Raw genomic sequence first — 14115 nt, 5'->3', positions numbered from 1 at the left:
TGAGTGGCTTGGAAGGGAACTTCCAGCTGGTGGTGTTCCCATCTATCTGCTGCCCTTGTCCTTCTACATAGTAGTGGTTGTGCGTTTGGAGGGTGCTGTATAAGGAGGCTTGGTGAGGATCAGGAGAAGAGGGCTATCAGGAACCAGGGTTATTTCTGAGTTGGAGTCACCATGCAAGAGTGCAGTGAGGCCCATGCTTGAGTTGGGGTGCACACAATCATGAGGTGCCTAAGCAAATTCAGAGGCTTGCTGAACTGGATGTTAGTGAAAGGAGCCCAAGAAATCTCATACCTCAGACGAAGGGACCTGCAGAGACACTGCGAGAATCAAAATGAATTCCTGAGAGCTATGGCACACCTTGGCTTCATCCCAGGAGAAGCAAAGGAATCCTCAAAAGTAAAGTATTGGGGAATGCTTGGATGGAAATAAACACTGAATGGGGAGGGACCCACTGAGATTTTTGGACTTCAAGAATAAGTGCTGTTCAGAAATAGAGACAGATTGAATGAGTTATGTTGGTGTTTGTGGGTGTTAGGAATGAGTTTTGGGTTTGGGGTTTAAGTTTGATTTGTATTTCTGTATTTGTGTATTAAGAATGGCCAAATTGAGTTTTAGTTTCACTTTAAAAGGAGCTTGCATTTCTAATGAGAGTTTTACAACCATAAGCTAAGCAAACAAGAGTAGAAGAATTGGGCTGTTGCCTAGCGACATGGATCCAGTGAGGCAGGTTCCTCCCACAGACACACAGAAAAACAAGTTACAGCAGTTTTGTTGTAGAAGCTGTTGGAATTCAGCTGGTTTTGAAGACTGCTGCCAAACAGAAGGGGGCTGATAGCCAGCTCCAAGCTAAAGTTGGGTTTGAAAATAGCTGCCAGAAGCTGGAGCAAAGGGGACAGATAGCCAATCCCAAGCTAAGGACAAACCCTAAGAGTCCAGGGAGTGGAATAGGGGAAAGTCTAAAGAAGACCTTCTAGTCAAAGGGAATTACAGTTACCTGGAAAAGGTCCTGTTAAGTGAAGTTAAGAGTTGAGGGCAGAGAGAAAGGTTCCAAGCTTCAGACTTAAAGAGACAAAAGCTGCAGAAAGCAGATTTAAAGCAAGAACAACTTTCAAGAGGCAAGAAGGTCCAAAGGGACGACTGAAGGTCTGTAACTCTTTGCTATGGACACGTGAAACAGTGGTACTATTGACGGCTGAGTTGGTGAGAGAGAGTACGTAGAAGATAGCTTAAATGCATGTGGTGGCTCAGGGAAAAGGAATATCAAAAGGGAAGGTGGACCCTTGAAGGCATCTGAGAGAAAGCGTTGCTTTGGGAGAAGATTCCAAGGCGAGGCCTTGGAGAGTGGAGATTGGAAACCCTCGTGTGAAAGACAGAGTTCAGTGAAACCAGTTGGCTCACGGCATGACAAGTGTCAGGGGGGAAGTTCAGGAGAGATCCATAGCATCTAGTTGAGGTGACATCAGTTACTTGGTTTCAAAGTGTGGTGTGTCTGACCACAGGTCGCCATAGGTGTACATAGACTGTTAACATTAAAGTATAAGATAGCATTTGTAACTTGTGTTATCCTTACAAATCTGTATATATCTGGAAAGGTATAGTTGTGTGTGATGGGGTATTGTAATATAGTTACTCTTTTCTTGTTTAATAAATGTTAAATCTTTTGTTAAAAGTTCATTAGCTGACTCCTGTGACTATACTCAATAGCTACTCTCCATGAATCTAAATTAACAAATTAAAAGTTAGGGTCTATCAAGCTGGGATCAGGCTTGCCTCGGGGTGACCTCAGCTAGGGATCGTAATAGTGCTTATGAAATATAGTGCTAAGATCGTAGTACTTGCTTTGCCATTTTTGAGGGAAAAGAAGAATTCCAGTTTTCCCCGAACCGCTGTAATTTTTGCTTTCGCTGCTGAATAGCCTAACTGTGCCCCCTTGGTCTGCATACCTCCACCAGAGGGAACAGTTTCTCTCTACTTAACCCATTGGATCCCTTTAATCGTTTTAAATACCTTGATTAGATAACCCCTGAATCTATATTCAAGGGAATTCAAGCCAAGTTATACAACTAGTCCACATAATTTAACACTTCAAGATCCTGAGTATTGCTAAAAAAAGGGACTTCTTTTGTCAAAGCTTTTCGTCTTGCACTCATCAGGACAATTAGCAAGAAAACCAAATGTAAAGTGAACAACAATTTATAACGCACAAAAAGAGAGTGCTGATGTGTTGGCAAGTGGGCTCTGATTCGTAGAGGTGTTACCATAGTGAATGCACTGGTTGATGGTGACTGACAGGTAACTGCCAAGCACTGTTTGAAATTTAAACCAAGCAGTTTGACTCTGATGGGACAAGGCATTGTTCTGAGGAATGAACCAGCTAATGGCTGTCATTTATTTTGTTTAGCTGAAGCAGGCACAATGTGTGTACATGTTCTTTCTGTCTGCAAAGAACAGGCCCTGTGTAATAATATACGTAGCTTCCAGTACAAATGCACTACTCTGCAAGCCTGACTGACAATCTTAAATTGGTTGTCAGCGTGGAAACATAAAAGCATAGAAAATAGGAGGAGTAGGTCATTGGGCTCTTTGAGCCTGTTCCGCCATTCAATTTAATCATGGCTGATCCTCTATCTCAACACCATATTCCTGCTCTCTCCCCATACTCCTTGACACCTTTAGGGTCTAGAAATCTACCTATATCCTTCTTAAATATACTCAGTGAAACAATGGAGCACAACATGATAATTTTTAGCACAATGAGGATTATTTAGCAAATGTTGTCCAATCGCGGCTCACATCTAATGTTGGACACTACTTTGAGTTTTGCAAACATGGGCTGGTTCGGTACGGTCTGTCCCTTGCCCATTACGAGCAGTGGCTGGGAAATGCTTTCTGATACGATCCACCAGTATTTGTGACGTACAGCCAACATATCTAACATCACCACACTGGCACTGAAATTCATAGACCGCATCACTCTTTTGTCTGATAGGCAGGACATCTTTTTGGCTTGACAGCAGCATCCTGTTAGTGGTGAATACCACTCATGTTGCTACTGCATAGTAGCAGCGTGACACAGCTAGCTTCACCTGTTGCTCAAATTTTTGAGATACCTTGCCCTTCCAAGTTAATCTGAGGTAGACTGGGCACTTTTCAGGGCCTTAGGCCCTTTCATGAGTTTGTGCAATATACAGCATGAAATGATCTGATCAGGATAGCCATTATCCCGCAGGATGTCTTTGAGGTGTCCTGTTGAGGTATCGAAAATTATGAGGGGTCTAGATAAGATGAACAGTAAAGACTTGTTTCCCTGAGCTGAGGGCTCCATTACCAGGGGGTATAGATTTAAGGTGATTGGTAGGATTAGGGGGGACATGAGGAAAAACCTTTTTACCCAGAGGGTGGTGGGTGTCTGAAGTTCACGACCTAAATCGCTGGTTGAGGCTGAAACGCTCAACTCATTTAAAAGGTACTTGGATCTGCATCTGAAGCGCTGTAACCTGCAAGGTTACGGAGCAGGTACTGGAAAGTGGGATTAAAATGAACGTCTAGTGTTTTTTCATCTTTTTCTGGCCGGCACACAGGATAGGCTGAATGGCCTCTTTTTGCGCCATATCTTTTCTAAGGTTCTCTTTTGGCATCAAGCTTATGTGGTGAGCAAATGGCTCGGGCCCTATTTAATACCCATTATCTTACAGGTGAATTTGCGCTGTACCCCTTCCAAGGCCACACTATTCTTCCTGAGTTGCAACACCCAGAACTGGACACAGTTCCTCCAGTTGAGGTCTCATCAGTGCTCTGTAGAACAGAGGCATCACTTCCTCACTTTAAATTCAATGCCTCTTGAAATAAAGGCTGCCATTTTGTTAGCCTTTGTGGTTGCTTTTTGTACCTGTGCTCACTCTTGGTGATGTTTATACCTGGACACCCAAAGCCCTGCACTCCTCCAAAAGCTCCTGCTCTTTCCCAATTTAGACTATATCCTGATTTGCCTTTCTCAGATTCAATGTCAATGACTGTACCTTTCCCTTTGATTCCCAAGGTAGGGGACAGTAGGAGTTTTGTACCATGTAATGCACAGCATATTAATCTGTGAAAATCGAACAATTTTCAACATAACCTGTCTCTTTAAGGCACACACCAATATTGCACATACTGAGATCAACTCCAGATTTATTTTAAGGCAATACTTTTTCAAAAAGATGCTACTTTGTTTCAGCCAGTTAGGTGTAGTTTCAGTTCGTTCATTCATGGGATGTGGGCTTCACTGGCTGGGCCAGCATTTATTGCCGATCCTTTGTTGCCCTTGAGAAGGTGGCGGTAAGCTGCCTTCTTAAACCGCTGCAATCCACGTGGTGTAGGGAGGGAGTTCCAGGACTTTGACTCAGCGACAGTGAAGGAACGGCGATAGATTTCCAAGTCAGGATGGTGAGTGACTTGGAGGGGAACTTCCAGGTGGTGGTGTTCCCATCTATCTGCTGCCCTTGTCCTTCTGGATGGTAGCGGTCATGGGTTTGGAAGGTGCTGTTGAAGGAGCCTTGGTGAATTCCTGCAGTACATCTTGTAGATGATATACACTGCTGCTACTGTGCATCAGTGGTGGAGGGAGAGAATGTTTGTGGATGTGGTGCCAGTCAAGCCGGCTGCTTTGTCCTGGATGCTGTCCAGCTTCTTCAGTGTTTTGGGAGCTGCACTCATCCAAGCAAGTGGGGAGTATTCCATCACACTCCTGACTTATGCCTTGTAGAAATAAGGACAGGCTCTGGGGAGTCAGGAGGTGAGTTACTCGTAGCACGATTCCTAGCCTCTGACCTGCTCTTGTAGCCAAAGTATTTATATGGCTAGACCAATTCAGTTTCTGGTCAATGGTAACCCCCCCAGGATGCTGGCAGTGGGGGATTCAGTGATGGTAATGCCATTGCACATCAAGGGGCGATAGTTGGATTCTCTCTTGTCGGAGATGGTCATTGCCTGACACTTGTGTGGCACGAATGTTACTTGCCACTTGTCAGCCCAAGCCTGGATATTGTCCAGGTCTTGCTGCATTTGGACAGGAACTGCTTCAGTATCTGAGGAGTTGCGAATGGGGCTGAACATTGTGCAACCATCAGCGAACATCCCCACTTCTGACCTTATGATGGAAGGAAGGTCATTGATGAAGCAGCTGAAGGTGGTTGGGCCTAGAACATTACTCTGAGGAACCCTTGCAATGATGTCCTGGAACTGAGATGACTGACCTCCAACAACCACAACCATCTTCCTTTGTGCTAGGTATGATTCCAACCAGCCAAGAGTTTTCCCCCGGATTCCCAGTGACTCCAGTTTTGCTTGGGCTCCTTGATGCCACACTCGGTCAAATGCTGCCTTGATGTGAAGGGCAGTCACTCTCACCTCACCTCGGGAGTTCAGCTCTTTTGTCCATGTTTGAACCAAGGCTGAAATGCGGTCAGGAGTTGAGTTGCCCTGGTGGAACCCAAACTGGGCATCAGTGAGCAGGTTATTGCTAAGCAAGTGCCGCTTGCTAACACTGATGATAGCACTGACATTAGTATGCCTTTTACTGATGAGGACATACGTGGGCAATTTTCCACATAGCCAGTGTTGTAGCTGTACTGGAACAGCTTGGCTAGGGGCGCAAGTCCTGGAGCACAAGTCTTCAGTACTATTGCCTAAATATTGTCAGTTCCCATAGCCTTTGCAGTATCCAGTGCCTTCAGCCATTTCTTGATATCACGTGGAGTGAATCGAATTGGCTGAAGACTGGCATTTGTGATGCTGGGGACCTCCGGAAGAGGCTGAGATGGATCATCCACTTGGCACTTCTGGCTGAAGATTGTTGCAAATACTTCAGCCTTACCTTTTGCACTGATGTGCTGGGCTCCTCCATCATTGAGGATGGAGATATTTGTGGAGCCTCCTCCTCCAGTGAGTTGTTTAATTATCCACCACCATTCACGACTGAATGTGGCAGGACAGCAGAGCTTAAATCTGATCTATTAGTTGTGGGGGCGCTTAGCTCTGTCTATCACTTGCTGCTTATGCTGTTTGACGTGCAAGTAGTCCTGTGTTGCAGCTTCACCAGGTTGACACCTCATTTTTAGGTATGCCTGGTGCTGCTCCTGGCATGCCCTCCTGCACTCTTCATTAAACCCGGGTTGATCCCCTGGCTTGATGGTAATGGTAGAGTGGGGGATATGCTGGGCCATGAGGTTACAGATTGTGTTCGAGTACAATTCTGCTGCTGCTGATGGCCCACAGATGCCCAGTCATGAGTTGCTAGACCTGTTTGAAATCTATCCCATTTAGCACGGTGGTAGTGCTACACAGCACGATGGAGTGTATCCTCAATGTGAAGGTGGGACTTCGTCTCCATAACGTCTGTGCTGTGGTCACTCCTATCAATACTGTCATGGACAGATGCATCTGTGGCAGGCAGGTTGGTGAGGATGAGGTCAAGTTTGTTTTTCCCTCACCACTTGCCACAGACCCAGTCTAGCAGCTATGTCATTTAGGACTCGGCCAGCTCGGTCAGTAGTGGTGCTACTGAGACACTCTTGGTGATGGACATTAAAGTCCCCCATCCGGAGTACATTCTGAGCCCTTGCTGCCCTCAGTGCTTCCTCCAATTGATGTTCAACATGGAGGAGCAAAGGTTCAGCAGCTGAGGGAGGGCGGTACATGGTAATCAGCAAGATGTTTCCTTGCCCATGTTTGACCTGATGACGTCAGACTTCATGAGGTCTGGATTTGATGTTGAGGACTCCCAGAGAAACTCCCTCCCAGCTGTATACCACCATGCCGCCACCTCTGCCGGGTCTGTCCTGCCAGTGGAACAGGACAAATTCAAGGGTGGCAATGGTGGTGTCTGGGACATTATCTGTAAGGTATGATTCTGTGACGATGACTATGTCAGGCTGTTGCTTGACTAGTCTGTGAGACGGCTCTCCCAATTTTGGCACTAGCCCCCAGATGTTAATAAAGAGGACTTTGGGTCAGCAGGGCTGAGATTGCCATTGTCATTTCCGGTGCCTAGGTTGATGCCGGGTGGTCTGTCCGGTTTCATTACGTTTTTGTGGCTTTGTAGCGGTTTGACACAACTGAGCGGCTTGCTAGGCCATTTCGGAGAGCATTTAAGAGTCAACCACATTGGAGTGGGTCTGGAGCCAGTCCAGGTAAAGGCGACAGATTTCCTTCCCTAAAGGACGCAGATGGGTTTTTACAACAATCGACAATGGTTTCACGGTCATTATTAGACTTTAAATTCCCGATTTTTATTGAATTCAAATTCCACCATCTGCCAAATTCCACGACACCATCACCTCCTTCGAAGGAATTTCACTTCAACACACGACAGGCATGCATTAGGTGGCCAAATTTCGCAAACAACTTCTGACCACACCTCAGGTACCTCGCATGGAAACCACAGCCCATTCCGACTGCTAATAGGATCTGCTAAGGGCAGTCAGCACGTCATTGATTTCAAGAATACATGGTATTTCTTTCCTTGCAGCCTTAATCCAGAGGCACGGATGAATGTTCCGGAGACCTGGCTTCAAATCCCACTGTGGCAACCGGGGAACTTAAATTCAATTAATTAAATAAATCTGGAATTAAAAGCTGGTTTCAGTAACGGTGACCATTAAAATACCAGACCGTCATCGGAACCAATCTAGGTCACCAATGTCCTTTAGGGAAGGAAATCTGCTTACCCGGTCTGGACCGGCTATATGTGACTCCAGAGCGAGAGAAATGTGGTTGTTTCTTAACTATCCTGCAACAGCCTAGGAAGCCACTCACTCAGTTAAAGGCAATAGGGACAGGCAATGATTCTGGCCTTGCCACTGATGCCCTCATTCCATGAGTAAACTTTTTAAAATGTAAAAATAAAAAGACGTATGTTGATATTTCAGTCACACACCTGTAGCTGAGCAGAAAAATAAATCGTGGCGAATGATTCAATGTTCCTGTCCTTCAGATTATCCACTCAATGAGTATGAGCAATGTCACGCCACGTCCAGCATGCACAACCCTCTTCAATCTATCTCGTGCTTTTCACGTAATAAAACAACGCAGGGAGTCTCACAGAAGCTCATCACACTCAGACGCCACCGCTTCTCTGCTGAAGGTCTGTGCTGAGGGGGTTTTACGGGTTAATTTCTCCCTGAACTCTTAATTTTTTTCTTTAATTAAGCAATCAAGTAAAAATTACTCTAAGCTAAGAGAAGTTAAGTTTATTCCAGCTTTAAACAGGGGAAAACAAGCTCTCCGAGCCGCTGCAGCTAGTGAATTAGGTAGTAAGCTTAAACTGGCTTTCAGAGCTTGACTCTTTTTTTTCAGAAAGGATAAAAACAGGGGTACGTTCCTCAGTGTTGCTTGGGTATCTGTGCTGAGTGCTACTTTGAGTGCACAGAATGTGAAGCTAGGAGTTTGTTGAGGAGGGAACTATAAATTAATATAAATTCATTTAATTAACTCTAACAGATGGCAAGGTGGATGATGTGGCGTGGTCGCAGCTCCTGGGTGCCAGTGCAATCCGTGGCACCAACATCTGCACTGAGTGTTTGCAGCTTAAGGAACTTTGGCTCAGAGTTAATGAGCTAGAAGCTGAGCTACAGACATTACGGCTCATCAGGGAGGGGGAAAGTTACCTGGACACTTTGTTCCAGAAGACAGACACACCCCTTAGGTTAGCGTCATCCGATTTGGTCAGGGGAGGAGGTTGTGACTGAGACACAGGCAGGTAAGGGGATTGAAAAGGTGGGAATGCAGGAGATTCTTAAGGCTCTTGGCAGGGTAGATGCTGAGAGGCTGTTTATCCTTGTGGGAGAGTCTAGGACCAGAGGGCATAATCTCAGACTAAGGGGTCACCCATTTAAGACAGAAATGAGGAGGGATTTCTTCTTTCAGAGGGTAGTGAATCTGTGAAATTCTTTACCGCAGAGGGCTGTAGAGGCTGGGTCGCTAAGTATATTCAGGCTGAGATAGACAGGTTTTTAATCAGTAAAGGAATTAAGAGCTTTGGAGAAAAGGCAGGCAAGTGGAGTTGAGGATTAGCAGATCAGCCGTAATCTCATTAAATGGCAGAGCAGATTTGATCGGCCAATGGCCTACTTCTGCTCGTACGTCTTATGGTCTTATAGCTTGTATGGACAAGAGCGAGGGTTGCAGTGTGGTTAAGCAGACCGACCATGGCACAGGAAGCCGTTCAAGTGGGGGAGTTAAAAAGAATGCAGTGGTAGTCTGAGGTAGTATAGTCAGGGGTAGACATTGTTCTATGCAGCTGACAGCAAGAATCCAGAAGACTTTGCTGTCTGCCTGGTGCCAGGGTTCAGGATATCTGCTCAGGGCTGGAGAGGAACAGGTAGTGGGAGGGGGAGGATCCAGTTGTTGTGGTCCATGTAGATTCCAACGGCAGAACCTCAAAGGTAATAATCCCTCTGAATTATGACCTGATCGCTGTGCAAATTCACATAGGGTCAATAAAATTAGAGAGATGAAAGCGTGGCTCAAAGACTGGTGTGGGCGAAGTGGATTCTGGTTCGTTGGGCATTGGCACCTGTACTGGGGAAAGTGGAGGCTGTACCATTGGGTCTACGCCTGTACCTTGCTGGGACCCAGTGTTCTAGTGAGCTGCACACCTAGGGAAGTAGAGGGTTTTAACCTAAATAATAGGGGGAAGGGATCAAATTTGAGAAGATGTGCTAAGTCAAAGAATAGAGACAGGGCAAGAGAGAAAGGTATTAATTTGGGAAACGATAAACAGACCTTGGCAGGAAGGGACAGAGTTCAAATTTAAGAGTAAGTCAGCAGGTAAGGCTAGAGATTACAAAAATAATAGAAGACTAAAACTAAAGGCTCTGCATCTGATTGCATGTAGCACTCATATCAAAACAGATGGCCTGACAGCGCCAATAGAAGTAAATAAGTACAGTCTGATAGCCATTACAGAGACATGGCTGCAGAATGACATACCTGAATACTGAAGGGTACGTGACATTTAGGAACTATGAAAAGGTTGAGGCGTGGCTCTCTCAATTAATGATGGTATAAGCACATTATAATGGTATTAGCATGATAGAGAGGGATGACTTAAGTTCAGGAAACCAGGATGTAGAAGCGGTTTGAGTAGAGATGAGATGATAAAGGCAAGGGAGTAGTGTACTGGCCCCCACATCAGTAACCACATGGTAGGAGGGGTATAAAGGAAGAAATAATGGGAGCTTGTCAGAAAGGGACGGTGATCTTCACGGGGCATTTTAATCGACAGGCTGGAAAAATCAGATGCGCAAAGCTAGGCTAAATGAGGAATTCATAGAATGTTTTTGGGATTGTTTCTTCTGGTGCCAACCAGAGAGCAGGCTATATTAGACCTGGTATTGTGCAACAAGATAGGATTAATTAATGACCTCACAGTGAAAGCAACCTAGATAGCAGCGATCATAATGTGTTTGAATTTTACATTTGGTTTAAGGGAGAGAAGAACAGGTCTAAGTCTAGCATTTCAACCTTAAATAAGGGCAATTATGAGGGCATGAAAGCAGAACCAGCTGAAGTGAACTGGCAAATGAGGATAAGAGCTAGGCCAATAGAAATGCAGTGGCAGACATTTAAGGGGATATTTCAGAATACACAGAATAGATACATTCCAAAGGGAAAGAAAAATTCCAAGGGGAGGGCCCACCATCTGTGGTTAACTAAATAAGGTAAAGATGGTATCAAACTTAAAGAAAAAGCATACAAATGCACAAGGATGTCTGGCAGGTCAGAAGATTGGACAGAATATAAAAAAACAGCAAAGAATAATGAGTAATAAGGAGGGGGAAATTAGTGTACGAGAAAAAACTAGCTAGAAGCATAAAGACAGATCGTCAGAGTTTCAATAGCTATTTAGAAAAGAGTCAAAGTGAGCATTGGACTGATAGAAAGTGAATGTGGGAAATTAGTAATCGAAAATAAGGAGATGGCAGATGAACTGCACAGGTATTTTGCATCAGTCTTCACTATAAAGGATACAAGTAACATCCCAGAAGCAGCCGTAAATCATGAAATGGAAGGGAGAGAGGAACTCAGGAAAATGAATCACCCAGGAAGTGATACTGAGCAAATTGTTGGAGCTGCAGGCTGATAAGTGCCCAGGTCCTGATGGACTTGATCCTAGGGTCTTAAATGACGTGGCTAGTGAGATAGTCACTAGTTGATTTTTAATTTTCCAAAATGCCTTGGGTTCAGGGAAGGTTCCATTGGATTGGAAAATAGCAAATCTGTAACTCATTTATTCACAAAGGGAGGGAGACAGAAAGCAGGAAATTACAGGCCAGTTAGCTTAGCACCTGTCAGAGGGAAGATCACAGAATCACAGTGCAGAGGAGGCCCTTCGGCCCATCGAGTCTGCACCAACACGTGAGAAACACCTGACCTACCTACCTAATCCCATTTACCAGCACTTGGCCCATAGCCTTCAATGTTGTGACGTGACAAGTGCTCATCCAGGTACTTTTTAAAGGATGTGAGGCAACCTGGCTCCAACATCCTCCCAGGCAGCGCATTCCAGACCCTCACCACCCTCTGGGTAAAAAAGTTTTTCCTCACATCCCCCCTAAACCTCCTCACCTTGAACTGATGCCCCCTTGGGACTGACCCTTCATCTAAGGGGAGCAGCTGCTCCCTATCCACCCTGTCCATGCCCCTCTTAATCTTGTACACCTCCATCAGGTCACCCCTCAGTCTTCTCTGCTCCAACGAAAACAACCCAAGTCTATCCAACCTCTCTTCATAACTTAAATGTTTCATCCCAGGCAATATCCTGGTGAATCTCCTCTGCACCCCCTCCAGTGCAATCGCATCCTTCCTATAATGTGGTGACCAGAACTACACACAGTACTCCAGCTGTGGCCTCACCAAGGTTCTATACAACTCGAATACGCCCTCCCTACTTTTGTAATCTATGCCTCGATTGATAAAGGCAAGTGTCCCAAATGCCTTTTTCACCACCCCACTAACATGCCCCTCTGCCTTCAGAGATCTATGGACACACACGCCAAGATCCCTTTGTTCCTCAGAACTTCCTAGTGTCATGCCGTTCAATGAATATTTGCTTGCCAAATTACTCCTTCTAAAGTGTATCACCTCACACTTCTCAGGGTTAAAATCCATCTGCCACTTATCTGCCCATTTGACCATCCCGTCTATATCTTCCTGTAGCCCAAGACACTGAACCTCACTGTTAACCACCCGGCCAATCTTTGTGTCATCCGCAAACTTACTAATCCTACCCCCCACATAGTCACCTATGTCGTTTATATAAATGACAAATAATAGGGGACACAGCACAGATCCCTGTGGTATGCCACCGGACACTGGCTTCCAGTCACTGAAGCATCCTTCTGTCATCACCCTCTGTCTCCTACAACTAAGCAAATTTTGAATCCACCTTATCAAATTACCCTGTATCCCTTGTGCCTTTGCCTTCTTTATAAGTCTCCCATGTGGGACCTTGTCAAAGGCTTTGCTGAAATCCATATAAACTACATCATCAACACTACCCTCATCTACACACCTGGTCACCTCCTCAAATAATTCATTCAAATTTGTTAGGCATGACCTCCCTCTGACAAAGCCATGCTGACTATTCCTGATCAAACCTTGCCTCTCCAAGTGGAGATAGATTCTCTCCTTCAGGATTATCTCCAATAGTTTCCCTACCACTGACGTGAGACTCAATGGCCTGTAGTTCCCTGGCTTATCTCTACAACCCTTCTTAAATAGCGGAACCACATTAGCTGTTCTCCAGTCCTGTGGCACCTCTCCCGTGGCCAGAGAGGAATTAAAAATTTGGGTCAATGTTGTTAGAAACTATTATTAAAGATGTTATAACAGGGTACTTAGAAAAAAATTGAGGCAATCAGACAGAGTCAACATGGTTTTGAGAGGTTGAACCAATTTATTAGAGTTCTTCAAAGAAGTAACATGTACTGTAGATGAAGGAGAGCCAGTGGATATACTGTACTTAGATTTCCAGAAGGCATTTGATAAGGTGCCACATCACAGTATTGCAGAAAATGAAAGCTCATGGTGTGGGGGGTAACACGTTGGCATGGATAGAAGATTGGCTGGCTAACAGGAAACAATAGGCATAAATGGCTCATTTTCTGGTTGGCAGGATGTGATGAGTGGTGTGCCACAGGGATCAGGGCCGGGAGCCTCAACTTTTTACAATTTACATAAATGATTTAGATGAAGGGACCTGTATGGTCGCTAAATTTGCTGATGACAAAGAGAGCGGTAGGAAAGTAGGTTGTGAAGAGGACATAGGGAGGCTCCAAACGGAGGATGGGTTAAGTGAGTGGGCAAAGATCTAGCAAATGGAGTATAATGTGGGAAAATGCAAAATTGTCCATTTTGGCAGGAAGAATAAAAAAGAAGCTTATTATCTAAATGGTAAGAGATTGCAGAGCTCAGAGATGCAGAGGGATCTGGGTGTCCTCGGGCATGAATTGCAAAAGGTTAGTGTGCAGGTACAGCAAGTAATTAGGAATGCTAGTAGAATGTTAACATTTATTGTGAGGGGAATTGAATATAAAAGTAAGGAGGTCATGCTTCAGTTGTACAGGGCATTGGTCAGATCACATCTGGAGTGCTGTGTACAGTATTGGTCTCGTTATTTAAGGAAGGATGTAAATATGTTGGAAGCAGCTCAGAGAAGGTTTACCAGACTAATACCAGGAATGGGCGCGTTGTCTTATGAGGAAAAGTTGGACAGGTTAGGCTTGTATCTGCTGGAGTTTAAAGAAATAAGAGGCGACTTGATTGAAAAAAAAATCCTGAGGGGACTTGACAGGGTGGATGTGGAGAGGATGTTTCCTCTTGTGGGAGAATCTAGACCCAGGGGTCACTGTCTAAAAATAAGGGGTGGCTCATTTAAGACAGAGATCAGGAGTATTTTTTCTTCTGAGGGTAGTGAGTCTTTCTAACTCTCTTCCTCAAAAGACAGTGAAAGCCAAGTCTTTTATTATTTTTAAGGCGGAGGTAGATAGATTCTTGATAAGCAAGGAGATGAAAGGTTATCGAGGATAACGTTACAATCAGATCAGCCATGAACTTATTGAATGGTGGAGGAGG

The 14115-nt window shown here is 44.9% G+C and overlaps 1 protein-coding gene across 5 annotated transcripts in view; it reads right to left on the bottom strand.

The window, feature by feature from the left end:
• Positions 1-14115, bottom strand: part of LOC121279071 — a 229230-nt gene that overhangs the window by 199368 nt on the left and 15747 nt on the right. The gene's annotated exons all lie outside the window — the stretch shown is intronic.

Source organism: Carcharodon carcharias, chromosome 1, assembly GCF_017639515.1.
Source record: "Carcharodon carcharias isolate sCarCar2 chromosome 1, sCarCar2.pri, whole genome shotgun sequence".
Taxonomy (NCBI): Eukaryota; Metazoa; Chordata; class Chondrichthyes; order Lamniformes; family Lamnidae; genus Carcharodon; species Carcharodon carcharias.
Note: the sequence above shows the minus strand (reverse complement) of the source record. Positions and strands in the feature narration are given on the sequence as shown.